A 6,314-nucleotide genomic window follows, 5' to 3' on the forward strand; every position below is an offset into this window, starting at 1 on the left:
TGCCGTGCGACGAGTCTATGGCTCTCTGCCGTGCGACGAGTCTATGGCTCTCTGCCGTGCGACGAGTCTATGGCTCTCTGCCGTGCGACGAGTCTATGGCTCTCTGCCGTGCGACGAGTCTATGGCTCTCTGCCGTGCGACGAGTCTATGGCTCTCTGCCGTGCGACGAGTCTATGGCTCTCTGCCGTGCGACGAGTCTATGGCTCTCTGCCGTGCGACGAGTCTATGGCTCTCTGCCGTGCGACGAGTCTATGGCTCTCTGCCGTGCGACGAGTCTATGGCTCTCTGCCGTGCGACGAGTCTATGGCTCTCTGCCGTGCGACGAGTCTATGGCTCTCTGCCGTGCGACGAGTCTATGGCTCTCTGCCGTGCGACGAGTCTATGGCTCTCTGCCGTGCGACGAGTCTATGGCTCTCTGCCGTGCGACGAGTCTATGGCTCTCTGCCGTGCGACGAGTCTATGGCTCTCTGCCGTGCGACGAGTCTATGGCTCTCTGCCGTGCGACGAGTCTATGGCTCTCTGCCGTGCGACGAGTCTATGGCTCTCTGCCGTGCGACGAGTCTATGGCTCTCTGCCGTGCGACGAGTCTATGGCTCTCTGCCGTGCGACGAGTCTATGGCTCTCTGCCGTGCGACGAGTCTATGGCTCTCTGCCGTGCGACGAGTCTATGGCTCTCTGCCGTGCGACGAGTCTATGGCTCTCTGCCGTGCGACGAGTCTATGGCTCTCTGCCGTGCGACGAGTCTATGGCTCTCTGCCGTGCGACGAGTCTATGGCTCTCTGCCGTGCGACGAGTCTATGGCTCTCTGCCGTGCGACGAGTCTATGGCTCTCTGCCGTGCGACGAGTCTATGGCTCTCTGCCGTGCGACGAGTCTATGGCTCTCTGCCGTGCGACGAGTCTATGGCTCTCTGCCGTGCGACGAGTCTATGGCTCTCTGCCGTGCGACGAGTCTATGGCTCTCTGCCGTGCGACGAGTCTATGGCTCTCTGCCGTGCGACGAGTCTATGGCTCTCTGCCGTGCGACGAGTCTATGGCTCTCTGCCGTGCGACGAGTCTATGGCTCTCTGCCGTGCGACGAGTCTATGGCTCTCTGCCGTGCGACGAGTCTATGGCTCTCTGCCGTGCGACGAGTCTATGGCTCTCTGCCGTGCGACGAGTCTATGGCTCTCTGCCGTGCGACGAGTCTATGGCTCTCTGCCGTGCGACGAGTCTATGGCTCTCTGCCGTGCGACGAGTCTATGGCTCTCTGCCGTGCGACGAGTCTATGGCTCTCTGCCGTGCGACGAGTCTATGGCTCTCTGCCGTGCGACGAGTCTATGGCTCTCTGCCGTGCGACGAGTCTATGGCTCTCTGCCGTGCGACGAGTCTATGGCTCTCTGCCGTGCGACGAGTCTATGGCTCTCTGCCGTGCGACGAGTCTATGGCTCTCTGCCGTGCGACGAGTCTATGGCTCTCTGCCGTGCGACGAGTCTATGGCTCTCTGCCGTGCGACGAGTCTATGGCTCTCTGCCGTGCGACGAGTCTATGGCTCTCTGCCGTGCGACGAGTCTATGGCTCTCTGCCGTGCGACGAGTCTATGGCTCTCTGCCGTGCGACGAGTCTATGGCTCTCTGCCGTGCGACGAGTCTATGGCTCTCTGCCGTGCGACGAGTCTATGGCTCTCTGCCGTGCGACGAGTCTATGGCTCTCTGCCGTGCGACGAGTCTATGGCTCTCTGCCGTGCGACGAGTCTATGGCTCTCTGCCGTGCGACGAGTCTATGGCTCTCTGCCGTGCGACGAGTCTATGGCTCTCTGCCGTGCGACGAGTCTATGGCTCTCTGCCGTGCGACGAGTCTATGGCTCTCTGCCGTGCGACGAGTCTATGGCTCTCTGCCGTGCGACGAGTCTATGGCTCTCTGCCGTGCGACGAGTCTATGGCTCTCTGCCGTGCGACGAGTCTATGGCTCTCTGCCGTGCGACGAGTCTATGGCTCTCTGCCGTGCGACGAGTCTATGGCTCTCTGCCGTGCGACGAGTCTATGGCTCTCTGCCGTGCGACGAGTCTATGGCTCTCTGCCGTGCGACGAGTCTATGGCTCTCTGCCGTGCGACGAGTCTATGGCTCTCTGCCGTGCGACGAGTCTATGGCTCTCTGCCGTGCGACGAGTCTATGGCTCTCTGCCGTGCGACGAGTCTATGGCTCTCTGCCGTGCGACGAGTCTATGGCTCTCTGCCGTGCGACGAGTCTATGGCTCTCTGCCGTGCGACGAGTCTATGGCTCTCTGCCGTGCGACGAGTCTATGGCTCTCTGCCGTGCGACGAGTCTATGGCTCTCTGCCGTGCGACGAGTCTATGGCTCTCTGCCGTGCGACGAGTCTATGGCTCTCTGCCGTGCGACGAGTCTATGGCTCTCTGCCGTGCGACGAGTCTATGGCTCTCTGCCGTGCGACGAGTCTATGGCTCTCTGCCGTGCGACGAGTCTATGGCTCTCTGCCGTGCGACGAGTCTATGGCTCTCTGCCGTGCGACGAGTCTATGGCTCTCTGCCGTGCGACGAGTCTATGGCTCTCTGCCGTGCGACGAGTCTATGGCTCTCTGCCGTGCGACGAGTCTATGGCTCTCTGCCGTGCGACGAGTCTATGGCTCTCTGCCGTGCGACGAGTCTATGGCTCTCTGCCGTGCGACGAGTCTATGGCTCTCTGCCGTGCGACGAGTCTATGGCTCTCTGCCGTGCGACGAGTCTATGGCTCTCTGCCGTGCGACGAGTCTATGGCTCTCTGCCGTGCGACGAGTCTATGGCTCTCTGCCGTGCGACGAGTCTATGGCTCTCTGCCGTGCGACGAGTCTATGGCTCTCTGCCGTGCGACGAGTCTATGGCTCTCTGCCGTGCGACGAGTCTATGGCTCTCTGCCGTGCGACGAGTCTATGGCTCTCTGCCGTGCGACGAGTCTATGGCTCTCTGCCGTGCGACGAGTCTATGGCTCTCTGCCGTGCGACGAGTCTATGGCTCTCTGCCGTGCGACGAGTCTATGGCTCTCTGCCGTGCGACGAGTCTATGGCTCTCTGCCGTGCGACGAGTCTATGGCTCTCTGCCGTGCGACGAGTCTATGGCTCTCTGCCGTGCGACGAGTCTATGGCTCTCTGCCGTGCGACGAGTCTATGGCTCTCTGCCGTGCGACGAGTCTATGGCTCTCTGCCGTGCGACGAGTCTATGGCTCTCTGCCGTGCGACGAGTCTATGGCTCTCTGCCGTGCGACGAGTCTATGGCTCTCTGCCGTGCGACGAGTCTATGGCTCTCTGCCGTGCGACGGTTCTGACCCTGAGGCTGGCGTCATCCGTCACCTCTGCTGGTGCCGGCGAAGATCTGGAAGCGCGGGCGCTTGAGCGGAGGACGAGGAGCAGCAGGAGGAGGATGATGAGGAGGGGAGGGGTGTAGGTGGTGACAACGGCTCCGATGCCGCGCTGGTGGACGCTCTTCGCTCGCTCTCCGGCAGCCAATCAGGAGATGCCGCCACGAGGGGGGGGGGGGCGGTGGCAGCCGTGGGAACTTCCACCCGAGCGTGACACTCATCACGCTCAACAGCGAGGGTGAGGCGCTTGGGTCGAGCGGCAATATCTTTTCATCGGTTGAGTAACGCTGTGTGGAAGCTACCTGGTCTGTCGCTCCACCCGAAGCGTCAGGTCTTCTCGGCCACAGTCATTCCCTCCCTTCTCGACGCTTGTCGTCGTCAGGTTGGAATCGGACGTAAAAAAAAGGAAGCGGAAGAAGTCGCTGCCCGCCCTTCTGCGAAAACGGAAAAAAGACAAAAAACGCCGTAAGGAGCGCCCCTTACGGTGGCACAAGTGGAGACGCAGACCAGGTGGGTGTGCCTCGATGACACAAAGCCCACAACACCTCGCTGCTGATCTCGTCAAGGAGCATAAACTATCACGCGAACTCCGCTCATTCTCGCTGCAGCGGCGGCTTTTGGCTAACCACCGAACAAAGGAGTTACTGCATCGTGCGCTTTCAAATGCGCTTCTGATGTTGAAGGTAGCAGAGGGCACTGCAGCAAAGTACATTGTGTATTTCAACAACTTGCAATGACGGGCATTGAGAAGCACAGTTGACCAACACCCACGCTCACAGACCCGCGGACTCACCACCACCACACAGAGACCCGCAGACTCGCCACCACCACCGACCCACACGCACCACCACCACACAAAGAAGCAAGGTTAAACCACCCCCATAACAGACACTGCGTGGGAAACACTCTATCCAGCCGAAGATGACCATGACGTACGCCACTTTTATGAGCGGTCGTCACATGTGGCCTCTGAAAAATAGCTCGTAGCTCCCAGGTGGCTTTACCTGGTACATAACAGTTTTAACAAGATGGCCGTCGCATCCGGCACAGCCAATGACATCGCCTGTTGCAATCCTTGCTCTGTGGCCGCGCAAGTCAGTGGGGAGGGGGGTGTGGACGTCATCGCTCACCCCCCATGCACAAATCATTTTCTTTTTAACTCCTCTATACCCGGTCGATATCCCTGTACCGGTATTAGTATTATTCCTACCAGCCCACCCCGCAGGGTCCTGTTATTAGGAGATCTGTGACAAAGAGCTTCACAGGTCATCGGATTTCCCCAGGATAAAGATTCTGACTGCTGCTCGTCTTGAACTTTTGTCCGCCTCGGAGACTTCCTTCCCAACCTCACTTCACTCTCCCCCTAATCCTGCTACCCCGTGCCTGCTGCCCTTCAAACACAGATCCTGAAGCAGTAGATTCGTGCTGGATACAGTCACACTTGCAAATGTGATTTGTAACGTTGACTATTACCTGCTCGTCGATTGTTCAATGTCAATGTGCCATTGTATTGAGGGCTACTGCTGTGTGGCGCTGTCTTGGTGTGGTCTGTAACTGCGTTGTGCTTTCTGCTGCCTAATGTTGACAAGTCAGACTTCGATAACTCATTAATAAATACATTAATTATATTGTACCACTTGCTTACCCTGTTTCTCTATGTCGCACTCCTGTCGTGTTTGTGTTTTGTTTGTTGTTGTTGTAACTTGCCGACAAGCCCCCACTGGGCATCAAGGAAAAAGAGCTTCATAGCTTATCAGATTCCTTCCCCAGTTATAAATAAATATTCTGACTCTTGTGGAATTGACTCGACTCCCGGTCCCATCCTGTGCCACAAACACAAAGCTTCAGAGCGCTCAATACGGCGTTTGAGGTTTGTGCTTCCATCGCATTGTATGGAAATGCAGCCGTTACCATCATTCACGCCACGTCCGTGCTCAATTATCGTTTCTAACTGAGGTTTAACTTGGACTCTAAGCAAATTAACATAATTCAAACGTAACTTGTCTGTTTCTACTAATCACGTTTACGAAAATGTAAAACGACCATAGACTCTTCCACAATACAGGTCGTTGTCCGAGGTTAGATCGCATATTTACGTGATCTAACCCCTTAGATATTTATATAATTATATATGTTTACGCGATATAACCCAAAAAAACTATTATGGATGATATTGGTCGCGAAAGCCTACATGTTAAACTGATACTCTTCAATCTTGATTCCTTTTATCCGTGCAGATAATGGCACTTTATTGCATTTTTACATTTTCGTTCTTTGGAATTGTTGCATTTTTATTCTGAGGTTAATTGTGTATTATCTGAATTTGTGATCCAAGCCTTCCTTGAAAAATATTTAAAAAACACGTGAAGCGTATTGGGCTCATCATCGTTCTCATCAGTTCAACACGTAGGCTTTCGCGACCAATATTCATAATCAACGTTTTTGGGTTAGATCGCGTTATTTATAAATGTGTCGTAACCCTCCACCACCCGACACAGCCAATCAGTAAATAAAAGTCACGTTGACAAAAGACAAATAGTTCACTGCTTTCGCCCACCGGTGTGTTGAAGCGTGAAACCACAACATTTACAATTTTTGAGTACGACGTTTCGCTGGTAATTGCATCCAGCATCATCGGGCAATTCGCCAGAATGGTGAGGCTCTGCTCCATCTCCCGTTCTTATATAGAGCAGCAGAGCAGGGTGACGTCATCATTAACTCATCAGGCGCAACGATTTGAGGGGGGGGGGGAGTTATACTGGTAGGAACAAAGTGGACCAGCCACCAATAGATTATTTCGTCCATCCGACCGTGTAGCAACATCGCCCCCTACTGCAAACACTTGGCCTGACCCTACAAAAACCGTTAGACTGAGGCTTTACTGCCTAAACAAGTGTAACATTCCCTTATAATTCCCTGAGATAGCTTTTAATTAAAACTTTGAAATTAAATAAAAAACTCAGCGCCCTAAAGCCTACAGCTAGGC

The 6,314-nt window shown here is 55.3% G+C and overlaps 1 long non-coding RNA gene across 1 annotated transcript; it reads left to right on the plus strand.

Annotated features, from left to right (window-relative positions):
• Positions 1-3,199: 3,199 nt before the first annotated feature.
• LOC144740765 (uncharacterized) lies at positions 3,200-5,701 on the plus strand. Its single transcript, XR_013589763.1, has 2 exons — positions 3,200-3,566; positions 3,711-5,701. It is a non-coding gene; the product is annotated as an uncharacterized LOC144740765 (long non-coding RNA).
• The last annotated feature ends 613 nt before the right edge of the window (positions 5,702-6,314 follow it).

Source organism: Lampetra planeri, unplaced genomic scaffold, assembly GCF_965212315.1.
Source record: "Lampetra planeri unplaced genomic scaffold, kcLamPlan1.2.h2 scaffold_290, whole genome shotgun sequence".
NCBI lineage: Eukaryota > Metazoa > Chordata > Hyperoartia > Petromyzontiformes > Petromyzontidae > Lampetra > Lampetra planeri.